This window comes from Centroberyx affinis, unplaced genomic scaffold, assembly GCF_046629955.1.
Source record: "Centroberyx affinis isolate AG114_WGS23_722 - 3 ecotype Tasmania unplaced genomic scaffold, CSIRO-AGI_Caff_v1 ptg000525l_1, whole genome shotgun sequence".
NCBI classification, from domain to species: domain Eukaryota; kingdom Metazoa; phylum Chordata; class Actinopteri; order Beryciformes; family Berycidae; genus Centroberyx; species Centroberyx affinis.
Window position 1 is genome coordinate 71,929 of NW_027279174.1, and position 13,091 is coordinate 85,019.

Genomic DNA, 13,091 nt, shown 5'->3' on the forward strand with positions numbered 1-13,091 from the left:
GGAGAACAGGTACAAAATACTCAGTGAGCCGGATCCAGTGACTGCTAATGCTAATGATGATGATCCATGATGCAGCCCAGTACTAGCCGCAGAGCTAATGCTAATGCTAATGCTAATGCTAATGCTAATGCTAATGCCAGCACTGGTCCCAGTGCTAACAGTAATGCTACCCCCAGGCACTCAACACCACCGGCTACCTCCAGGCAGAAAATGCGGCCTGCTAATCAACATGCTAGGCCGAGGGCCAGAAGAAATGTTGCTAATTCCTCAGCTGATAAGTCAGACACTATTCTGATTGGGGACTCTATAGCCAAGCATGTAAGAATGGCAAAGACTGAAAATCTAACTATGGATGACACATCTGTCAGAGAGCTAACAGGGCTGTTGCCAGTCATCCTCTCTACACATCCAAGTAACATGAGGATTATTATTCACACTGGATCTTTTGACATTCTGCGAGGGAAAACTGGCTCTGAGATCCTGAAAAAAGACTTTTGCCTGCTACTGGAGAAGCTGAGTGACTGTCAATCACAACATGTATTTCACTAGCAAGGACCACACCATCAACAAGATGCGTTTAAATGATTTATTGAAGGAAGCTACCATGGTTTCTGGTAGCTGAATGCGTTGTGGGGAGGCTTCGTAGGGAATCCGCCGCGGCACCCGGGCCACGACGGACCCCCAAGGGGGAGGAAGGAGAGGGAGAACAGGAAGAAAGAATAGGGCGGGGGGGAGGGGCGCAGAATACGAGAGCGAAAGGGGAAGAGAGGGTTAGGGTGGTATTTAAGGGATGCCGGAAGAGGCGCGGTTGAGGTGTGGTCCTGCTCCTGAAACTCGCTAGGTAAGCTTCAATTCACTAGCAAGGACCACACCATCAACAAGATGCGTTTAAATGATTTATTGAAGGAAGCTACCATGGTTTCTGGTAGCTGAATGCGTTGTGGGGAGGCTTCGTAGGGAATCCGCCGCGGCACCCGGGCCACGACGGACCCCCAAAAACCTCCAGTTACTTAAGGAGATAAGATTGAGCGGATATGAGATCTTTGAGATCTGAACGGATGTAGCGGTGATATGTTTGGGAGGACCAACGGCCCATGTGTTGAATGAAGTGTTCTGGGATGCCATTGCGGGAGGCTGAAGTGGTGGCTCCGATCCTGAAGGAGTGTCCGGAGTAGTGAACGGGAGAAATGGTGGACAAGGAGAGTACGAGGCGGAGGTGATGGTGGAACCAAAATCGAGTAGCCACTCGTCTGGATTCGGAGACGAAGAGAGGATCTGAAGATGTTATGCTCTGGGATTTCCGGAACGCCGAGTAGTCTGCGAGGGTCTGGAAGGGATTCAGTGGTGATTGGACTTTGAAGTAGAAGACAGGTGTAGGCTGACCGGATTGATTGGTTTTGGTTCGCTTTAGGTGGAATACCATGGTGTCTTCTGAGAAATATGACAAGTCTGAAATGCAAGCGTGGTGGCGCGGGTCGAAGTGGACGGTTGAGGCGGTGAATTCAGAGCATCTGAAGAAGCGAGTAGTAATATGGCTTCTAGGGTTCGAGCTACGTGGGGAGTGCCGTATCTGGAGCGGATGGTGTGGATGCAGGCTGACAGCAAGTCGGCAGTAAGAAGAAGGCGGTGAGGATTTTTTGCTGGCTCTTGACGTAGGAGTCCTTTGAGGAGCTAAGTTATCTGAGGATGGCTGGAGGCTAGGCTCGGACTGCCGGTTATGAGTTTGGAGAAGAAGCTGATGCCGCTAAGATAAACTTTGATGGTGTGTGTTTTGATGGCCATCACGGAATGGGAATAGGTAATGAAACTAGTCAGGGTGACGAGATTGAACGATGGGAAGGTTATGTTATGCTGGACGTGAAAGTGACGGAAACTTTCCAAGCTGTCCAGTAGGATGATAGGGTTGTGGGTGATAGGCTGTTGATGATGGAGTTCTGGGATTCGACGATCAGGGGTATTAGGGCAGGATTTACGAGTTGAAAGTCGATGGCGTTGGAGTGGCCGGGAACATCGGCTGTGCGGAGAATATATTGGTGTGTAACGGAGTGCCGGACGAGGCGGTGCATGAACGGCATGATGGATGGAGAGTTGGAGCGTCCTTTGTTGATTATGTCAACGACTACGAGGTTGTCTGAGTAAATAAGGAAGGCCTTGCGGGACCATTCGTGACCCCACGGAATGGCGGTGGCTATTATGGGGTAGATTTCGAAGAGAGCGGAGGAAGCGACCTGGCATTCGTTTGCGAGCTCCGGGGCCATTCTGCTGCGAACCATCTTCCGTTGTAGAAACCCCCAAAACTGGCATCTGTGTACAGATTGATGTCATGCGGGTGCGTCAGATGGTCATCATAAGAGAAGGTGATCCCGTTTCAGTTGGCGAGGAGGTTGAGCCACAGACGGAGTTTGGCACGGCTTGGACTGTCCCGGGAGATGGAGGTCAAGAGAGACAGGGCGGAAGAAACGATGGATAGCAGGTGAGAGATAAAGACCTGCCCTTGTGGAATGATGTGAAGGGCGAAGTTGGGATGGCCTAGGAGGGAGAGACGTTGGCGTTTGGAGCAGCACGGGGCGAGCAGGAAAATGGAGATCAGAAGGCTGATTCGATTGAGCTTTTTTCGACTGGGAGAGAAGCCTGAAACAGAATTGTGTCAAGAGCGATTCCGAGGAACTCAAGGGATGTGGAGGGGCCCTCCATTCTCTGCAGACAGGGGAACCCCGAGGTCGGATAAAACCAGAGTGAGTATAAAGTCAGAGTGACCAGGCCGGAAGAAGGTGGCGATGAGGAAGGGGAAATGCACGTAAGGCACGTATGGGCTGCACGGGCAGCGAAGATGCGACAGTACGTTTCGGTGTCGAGAACGCCCCAGTATGTGGCCTCGTTGAATTGCAGAAGGCGGGCGGCGGCTTCGGAGGCGAAGTGGGTGTGATATTGGTAGAAACCGTTGCCTCCAAAACGGAGGGCCAGATTAAGGACGGTGGCCATGTAGTCGTACAGTTCCTGGCGGCGGGTGGGAAATTGTGAACAAAGAACGTCTCTGTAGAGAGAGAAGGCGTAGGTGAACTCGGCGGGTGTAAGCTCTCTGGAACGGGTGGGTGTTCCCTCTTTCGGGTGGAGAAGGGTGCCTTCATATCCTTCGAGGAATCTATCGATGGGTGGTTGGTGGAGGGAAGGCATGAGAAGGAGTGCAAGGTCTATGTAATTACCATCAATGATTTGTTTACATAGAATAGCGGGAACCGGAGAAGGACGGGAGGCGAAGGTATAAGGAGGACGAATGGGAGGATTAGCCATAGGCAAGGTGAAGTTGACGGTTGCCTGCTGGGCTGGAATGGTTTGAGAGAGGAGACCGGAGTTAGGTGCAGCAGGAACTTGCTGCAGCGAGAGCTGTGGAGGAAGCTGGGTGCCGGCATCCCGGTGCCGAAAGCCCCGGCTAGAGCGAGCTGCTGCGGTTGCTGGAAGCGGGCGGCGGGAGGCGCCGGCATCCCGGTGCCGGAAGCCCCGGCTAGAGCGAGCTGCTGCGGTTGCTGGAAGCGGGCGGCGGGAGGCGCCGGCATCCCGGTGCCGGAAGCCCCGGCTAGAGCGAGCTGCTGCGGTTGCTGGAAGCGGGCGGCAGAGGGCGCCGGCATCCCGGTGCCGGAAGCTCCAGCTAGCGCGAGCTGCAAATGCTGGAACTGGATGGCTGGGGGCGCTGTGTCATTTGCCCTGGATGGTGTAGGCTGTCGGTCCTGGTGATGAGAACCTAGATGGGAGGTGGAGGGTCCTGGAACTCCAGTGTTGGGCGCTCCAACTGACGTGGCTGATTGTGCAAGATATTGACGGGAGGTGGTTGCTGAAACCCTGGTGTTATGTGGTCTGGCTGGTGATCCAATTTGTTGCTTTTGTTGCCGCACTTTTTGCTGCCTTTGAGCTGGAAGGCTGATGTCGCGACGTGTCGTTGGGGTGCGCGTGATGACGTCACCCGGAAGAGTGCTGTGACGGAGCAGGGTAGGGGAAAGGTAAAGAGTGGAGCTGGCATCCCGGTGCCAGTGGCGTTCGCTGAGGGAGGAAGCTGTTGAGAGGAGAGAGGAAGGGTTGAGTGAGGACCTGGCATCCCGGTGCCGGAGGCGTTCATTGAGGGAGGAAGCTGCTGAGATGGGGGAAAAATAGGGTGAGCAACTGGCAACCCGGTGCTGTTCGTTGAGGGAGGAAGCTGCTGAGATGGGGGGAAAAATAGGGTGAGCAACTGGCAACCCGGTGCCGTTCGTTGAGGGAGGAAGCTGCTGAGATGGGGGGAAAAATAGGGTGAGCAACTGGCAACCCGGTGCCGTTCGTTGAGGGAGGAAGCTGCTGAGATGGGGGGAGAATAGGGAGAGCAACTGGCAACCCGGTGCCGTTCGTTGAGGGAGGAAGCTGCTGAGAAGGGGGGAAAAAGGGTGAGCAACTGGCAACCCGGTGCCAGTGGCATTGACTGGAGGCAGGCGCTGCTATAGGAGGCTGGGAATAGTAGGGTGAGAAGCTGACATCCTGGAGCTGTAGCAGTGATTCCCCGGGTTCCCCGGTTTTGTGGAGCGTAGTGCTGGTGCGTGATGACGTCGCGTCTTGCGCCGCTGCTGGTGACGCTACTCGGAAGAAGACGGTTTTGTGTGTGTTTGGTGGATCGGGTATGGCGGGAAGCTGTAAAACGTTCGAATGACTTTGCTTTGTTATGGAGCGGTGGTAGGGAATTCCTCTATCCTTTAACTCTCTCTGGAGTCGAACCACTGTCCACTCGGAATCGTTGACGGCAGTGAATCGTCGGGGGACCTCGCCGGGGCGTGAGAGCGCCGGCTTCGAAGCGGAGCGGAGCCGGACCTGCATTCGGAGAATCTCGCCTGTGTCTCGGACTAGCTGGGGAACGTGTCGGGGTTGAGGATGCGTGGCGGGGGCTTGTTGCTCTCTCGCTACGCCGGAGGGCTCTTCCTCGGATGGATGGAGTTCTGGGATTGTAGCTTCTGGGTGGAGGAGACCGGATTTTTGAGCGATGGTGTGGTTGACTCTCTGGAGTGTTGCCGACATCCATTGAGGTTGCTGGGGTCTCGGGTGCAACCAGGAGGTTTTCGGCATCGGTTGCTGGGTGTTGAGGTGAATCTTCCGGCTGAAAGGCCTGAGCGGAATGGACGGAACCGCACGGAGCCGGGAAGGAGAGGTCGTCATCGGACGGGCTGAGGCACGGGTGATCCATCGGGCGGGACCCCCGGAGAGGAGAGGTGAGTAAAGTCTGGTTTACTTTTCGATGCTGGTCTATGCCTAGCTTGGCTTGGTGTGGCAGTATGCGAGCTGTCAAACGTTCCGCACGTAAATGAGAACGAAGCGCAGAATACGAGAGCGAAAGGGGAAGAGAGGGTTAGGGTGGTATTTAAGGGATGCCGGAAGAGGCGCGGTTGAGGTGTGGTCCTGCTCCTGAAACTCGCTAGGTAAGCTTCAATCATTTCAGGCCCCATTCCAACCTTGAGGAAAGGAATCGAATCCTTCAGCAGACTCCTTGCCCTGAATACATGGCTGACATCGGCGTGCCTCACCCATGGGATAAAGTTTATTGACAATTTCAATATCTTTTGGAACTGTAAAGACCGCTTTATGCCTGATGGGATTCATCCGAACAGCACTGGTTCCAGATTACTCGGCGCCAATCTACGTCATGTTCTTGGGATGCCACACCAAAACAAGAATGCACAGATAACCACGAAGGACAAGGACTGCACACACAGGCAGACAGCCTGTATCTCTCCCCCCTCACCTGACCCTCGGCTTCACATCACCCAAGGTATTCAGAGGAGGTCTCTGTCCCAATCAGGGATCCAACGCCCCCCCTCCCCCCGTCCACCACACTCACCAATCAAGGAGTTAGTCAAAGCTGCCACGCTGAAGCTCAGCCAAATTGACTCTCCAGCATCCACTCCCTCCCCTGTCTCTCCTCTTAGGTTCACAAGTCAGATGGAGGACTTGGTGAAGTCTGGGATCAAAATGATCCCACTCACCCCCAGCTTGGCCAGGTCACGGGTATTGCCATCACCTATATGCCGCCCACCAACGCCCCCCCGGCGCATCTGTCCCCCCCCAACGCCCCCCCGGCGCACCGCTATCAGTGTCGGCAGCAACTAGGACACCCTGGGCCTCTGCTGTTCAAGAACTGTTATTCATAAATTATCTGATAGCAAGCTGAGGCCCTGGGAGAGAACAACCTTCCCAAATACAATAGCCACAGTGTCAAGACAAAGATTAGATAAGCGGGTCACAGTAAAATCTTCCAATCCTACAAATCTGATTCACATTCCCTGTAAGCCAAGTATCTCAGGCCCTGCTCCAACAAACCTAAAACTAGCCTTATTTAATATTAGGTCCCTGTGTAACAAGTCACTTTTAATCAATGATTTTATGACCTCTTACAAGCTTGATTTTATGTTTTTAACAGAGATCTGGCTGGACACCAAGAATGGGAATGCTATCCTTATTGAATCCACCCCACCAAATTTCATATTTGAGTTTGAAGCACGACAGAACAAAAAAGGAGGGGTGTTTGTGCCTTTTTTAGGGATAGGTTCCTTTGTAAGAAGTTATCATTTGGAGAATTCTCATCCTTTGAATATGTGTCGTTTAAAATGGAAATGAAATTCTCTCCATGTATTCTATATATAGTTATATACAGGCCACCAAAATACTCCCCACATTTCCTTGATGATTTTACTGAGATGCTTTCAATTATCTGCACTGAATTTGACTGTGTAGTCATTACGGGTGATTTTAATGTACACATAGATAATGTCAGTGACAAAAATGCCAAAGAACTTTCAGCCATACTTGACACGTTTGATCTCAACATGTGAAAGGGCCGACCCATACTAGAGGACACACTCTAGATCTGGTTATTACTAAGGGTGTTAACATTTCAAATGTCACTGTGCTTGATGTTGCTCTATCAGATCATTTCTGTGTATTCTTTGATCTGTCTATTACACCAAAAATCAACATTAGATCTGAAACTGTTAAAAAAAGGTACATTAATGAGAATACCACAACACTTTTTATGGAAGCCTTCAAATCTGAAACTGCCCCAGCTTCAAATCATGTTGATGATCTACTGAATGCCTTCAATTCTAAAATTTCACATGTAATTGATGCCATTGCTCCTGCTAAGGTTAAAATGATTGCTAATAAGCAAAAGGCACCATGGAGAAACACTCATTCTGTAAGGGCACAGAAAAGGGAGTGCCGGAAAGCAGAGCGAAAATGGCGTAAATCAAACCTCCAGATTCACTTTGAAATCTATAAAGAAAAATTACATATTTACAGTCTGAACTTGAAAAGCGCTAGGCAATCATTTTTCTCTGAGATCATCAACAAGAACAGTAACAATTCATGCATCTTATTTGCTACCGTTGACAGGTTAACTAACCCTCCAGTTCCAATATCCCCAGAACTAGTTTCTACCCGCAAATGTAGCGAGTTTGCATCCTTTTTTAATGACAAGATTCAAGGCATCAGACATGCGATTAACTCCTCAATGCCAAACAAAAAAGCATCATCACTGCAGTCTTCCAGAAGTAACTTGGTAGGTATGACACAATTTAATCCCATTGACGACAAAACACTCGAAGAAACTGTGTCAAATCTCAAATCATCCACCTGTTGCCTTGATGTTTTACCCACTAGCTTCCTTAAAACAGTTTTGAGCAGCCTGGCAAAAGAACTAATACTTGTAGTTAACAATTCTCTCCAATCTGGCATTTTTCCAACGGCTTTGAAAACTGCAGCCATTAAGCCTCTCCTAAAGAAGAGCAGTCTTGATGCAACTGTACTGGATAACTATCGACCGATATCAAACTTACCGTTTTTAGGTAAAGTTATTGAAAAAGTTGTTCACCAACAACTTAGTAACTTTTTAATGCTGAACAATTGCTTCGATAACTTTCAATCAGGATTTCGGCCCCATCACAGCACTGAGACTGCACTCATAAAGGTACTAAATGACATTCACCTGAACAATGACTCAGGCAAAGTCTCTGTTTTAGTACTGTTGGATCTTAGTGCTGCCTTTGACACTGTGGACCATACAATTCTATTACAAAGATTAGAAAACTGGGTGGGACTCTCTGGAACTGTCCTTAAGTGGTTCAAGTCATATCTTCATGACAGAAAGTACTTTGTCTCCATTGGAAACTGTGTGTCCGAGCAGATGGCCATGACCTGCGGGGTTCCACAGGGGTCCATTTTGGGACCTCTCCTGTTCAATCTCTATATGCTTCCGTTAGGCCAAATCCTACAAAATAATAAAGTAGCCTACCATAATTATGCAGATGACACGCAAATCTACATATCACTTTCACCAGGTGACTATGGACCTGTTGAAACTCTGTGTCACTGCGTCGAACAAATCAATGACTGGATGCGGCAAAATTTTCTCCAACTAAACGGAGATAAGACCGAGATAATTGTCTTTGGAGCACAGAAAGAAAGACAGAATGTCTGCTCTCACCTTGACTCCCTGTCCCTCATAACTAAGAGTCAAGCCAGAAATCTTGGCGTTATCCTGGACTCAGATTTAAATTTCAATAGCCACATCAAATCGGTAACTTCGTCAGCCTACTACCATCTAACAAATATTGCAAGAGTCAGAGGACTAATGTCCAAACAAGACCTAGCAAAGCTTACCCACACCTTTATTTCCAGTAGATTGGATTACTGCAATGGTCTGTTCACAGGGCTTTCAAAAAAAGCTCTTCGGCAACTCCAACTTATTCAGAACGCCGCTGCCAGGGTCCTGACCAAAACTAGGAAATACGACCACATTACACCAGTTCTACAATCCTTACACTGGCTACCAGTCACTCAGAGAATTGATTTCAAAATCTTGCTGCTTGTCTACAAATCACTCTGTGGCTCTGGGCCCAAATAAATCTCTGACATGCTTGTGCCATATGAACCTTCTAGGACCCTGAGGACATCTGGGGCCTGCTGGCTGTCCCAAGAGTTAGAACAAAACACGGTGAAGCAGTGTTTTGTTATCATGCAACACAGACCTGGAATAACCTCCCAGATGATATTAGACAAGCCCTGACTCTGACCACTTTTAAGTCAAAGCTAAAAACTTTCTTATTTTACACTGCCTACTCTACCCTGTAATGGCTAAAAACGTATCTTTTCAGCTTAGCTTTTAAATAACCTTAATTTTAACTGTTTCTGTTCAGGATCCCAACAGAGCTGACACGGGCAAGTACGAATTTTCATTCGTCTTGTCCAGGTAATGCTTACTTGCGCATTACCATTATTGTGGATGGTGAGGTTTTTGACCAAGAGGAGAATCTATGATTCTCGTCTGCCTTAGGCAGTGAGATCTGACGTAAATATCAGATCAAGAGTAGAATCAGGAAGGACAGGGGAAAAGAAAATTACAGAAAAACATATGGGTTCACTCACAATGTGCATCTAAAAGTGGGAGTATTTGTTGTGTTCTTTTATCTTTCTATTTCATTTGATTTGAACTGCACTAATTTACTTTTTAAGTCTTTTATCTTTTGTATCTCTTGTCTGTACTTTTGCACTTTTTAATTGTAAATCTTTTACCTTTACTGTATTTTTATCACTCTGTAAAGCACTTTGAATTGCCAGAGTGTATGAAATGTGCTATACAAATAAAGCTGCCTTGCCTTGCCTTGCCTTGCCTTAGAGAAGAGGTCCAGAAGAAGAGAGATGAGGTGTATACTCATGGTGAAATTGGGTGCACAGCTTTGGTGCATGGACTCAACAAACATGTACCTATGGGAGAAGACGGGCGGACACATATGGCATCCCAGACCATCTCAATGGATATGGAAAATGTGGAAATGTGGATAGATGAGAAACCCTGTGCTCAGGGGAAAACAACCTTACCTGCTGATCAAGAACAGGTCCAAGTCCACCCCTGCAGCACTGAACCCCATACAGGGGGAACTGCAGATCATGAAAGAGCTGATCTGATTGTTCTCCTCAGATGAACCAGGAGAAAGCATTGCCCTCCGGAACAATGGATACCTGAGCCCATGCAATGTAAGGAGGCTGACATTGCACTGCTCAAGTAGACATGGCAGCAATGGTAACCATAACAGATTTGGATTTAGAGGTAACAGGTGAAACCATGACAATCATGGGATTGACTATAGAAAAACTATGATACCACAGCTCCACCCTCACCCCATTGGGCAATGGATAAGATTGCCTTCCCCACATACTGTCCAAGATCACCAAAACCCAAGCCAAGCTCAGAATGGTCTTAATTGCCTTAACCAGCCAAATAAAAAGAGATACTGACAAAAACAGTGTGGTACAGGCAACATGCAAGGAGCTGTCAACTGATCACCATCTGGTGGTGAGTTGGATCAGATGAAGGGGGAGGCTGCCAGACAGGCCAGCTAAGCCCAAATGTGTATTGAGGGTTTGCTGGGAATGCCTGGTAGATAATTTAATAACTAGATTAAATAGATAACTTAACTTTTATGGCACCGACCGAATTACGTCGGTACTACCGAGTACCGATTCACGTAAAATCAATTGGTTCCAAATTTCGGTACCTGAGAGCGCATCTGGGTGAGAGAGTAGAGAGAAAGAGAGAGAGCGAGATTACGTCACCCCTGCAGCTTGCTGCAGTGGCCCCAAAAGTTACACTTTTCAAAACTTGACGCAGACAACGCTCGCTGCAATATTTGTGATGCGAAATGCTAAAAGCTGAAGAGTGTACCGTATTTGATAGCCTGAAAGCCAAGTCCCCCGCAGCAGCTGCAGCTAACGTTAGCCTGCAGCCAGCGCCGAAGAAGTTGAACCTTCCACGACGAAACTTTAAGTGAGGCATCGACACCTTCATCGACATGTTCAGGTAATTAATTAGCTAGTTGGATAAGTTGTTGTTGGAGATAACTCGGCTTTTTTCATTGTCTTGGCTGACGTTAGCTTAGCATTTTTACCAGCGTTATCATTATCATCAGCTTGTGAGTCGTGTTGTTTACACTCTTGCTTTCATTGACAGGTCGCCCTGTCCCACTCTCACCCCGCCCTCGTGTCACAGTGAGAGCCACAGAGGTTACACCCTTCACCCTGGCGCAGAAGACGTCGTTACCCCGCCAGAGAGTCAGTGAGTGCCACAGGGCAGTGACCACGTTCATTGTTAACCTCACTGCTACGGCTCCTAGATCTTGGGAAGGATATCACATGTGCTTCCTCCGAGACACACACAACAGCGTTCTCACACTCTGCCCTGGTGGTGACAGAGTGTGACAGGTTGGAGGTTGTAGGGACAGGTTTAGGAGGGGAGAGGGAGGTAGGGAGGGGTTTTATTTTGTGTGGTGTGTAAAATGTTCTAAATAAATAACAATGTTGAAATTGAGAAGTTTGGACTTATTTTTTGCAACTGAAATTACATTTTTGTTATTACAGAGAGAGTAAAGTACCGAAGAAAGTATCGTTCAGGAACCGGTATCGAAGTCAAGGTATCGGTACCGCTACCGGTATCAAAAATTTTTGAACGATACCCAACTATGTGTGCATGATCAATGTCGTTGTGCATTCTTGCACTCAAACTCAAACCTACTAGCAGACTCCAGTTAACATGAGGTTACACTTTTATTTTTTATTGTTACTGTTATATGCCTATCAACACAAATATTATTTTTCTTGAAAATACATAAACTAATACAGAGAGTCTTTGGGCCCTATCTTACACTTGGTGCAAAGCGGCGCAAAGTGCAGCGCAAGTGTCATTTTCACGCCCAGCGGCAAATGTACTTGCGCCCATCTTTGCGCCCATGGGCGTGTTGGTCTTAAAATGAGGTGTAGTCAGGTGCATTGTTGGCGCATTGCTATCTTGAGGCAGCGGAAAGCGATTGCGCCACTGACCAACAAAAACCTGGTCTAAAGTCTGGCGCAGTATTTTCCTTCTATTTAAAGGGCACATTATTTAGATAGTAAGATGCATTACGCAATGCCAGATGCCAAAAACTATGTGTCCCTCTCACCATTACACAGTGCCAAATGCGCAACGTACATGTCCCGTTAACCATCATCACACATTGCCAATTGCGAAATACGCAACCTACAACCAAGAAAAACAACACAGTAAATATGTAAAAAGCACAGCCCAGCAAAAAGTCATGAAAATAAACTGCAAAGGCATCTTACCTTCACCTGACGCACACACACATCGCCATCGCGCACGAGCAGATCAGTTTCCTCAGCAGAAAACCGCTTGTTTCTCCAACTTGCCGAATCCGCCATTTAAATAGCAATGCGCCAAGGTGCAAGAGCACCTGGCTCTTAAAGGGAATGGGAGCTGACACTCTGATTGGTTGAGTTTATGTTACGCCCAAAACACACCTATGATTAATTAAGGGACTTAGTACAACCCCTTTGCGCCTTGCGCCTTACTTTGCGCCCACATTGTGCGTCGTTTAACTAGCAAAATGGATTTGGACGCCCTAAATGCACTTGCGCCATGCGCTTTAGACCTTGCGCCATGGATAGTTTAAATAGGGCCCTTTGATTCTGTACTATTTACTACTAGTCAAAACAATGTGTATGATCATACTTAGAGTGACCTAGAGACTCCTTGTGTGACAGGGAGAGTGTTTCACATTCACTGTTGCATAAGTTTACATTTTTAGCTTTAGTCACTTGGTCGGTCAGCCGGTCGGTTGGTCCCAAAAACAAAAAAAAAACTTTACTGTGCATGTGCCACCATGATACACAGTTATAAAGACACTATAAGCTCAATTGCCACGTCATTTTCCGTTTAGCACGGTTGGTAAATCATATGCTAGGTTTGTCATGCAAAAGACTGGAGTTCAAATCCTGGGTGTCAATTTAGAAAGTCCCTAAACTAGTTACAGTTTATCACAGATTACGTCTTTGGTTAGAATAGGTTGGTCTGTCGGTTCATCAGTCCTTCCCAAAACTTTCAAAAGAATATGCGCTGGTTTTCTGCATCTATAGCTATTGATCCCGAACTCGCATTGACATGAGTGATGGCTTGTCAGACTCGGGACAGAGTTCCCTATCAGTTGGTGCTGTCGTTCAAGCCCCTCTCCCTTTTCTGATTGGCTGTATGGATC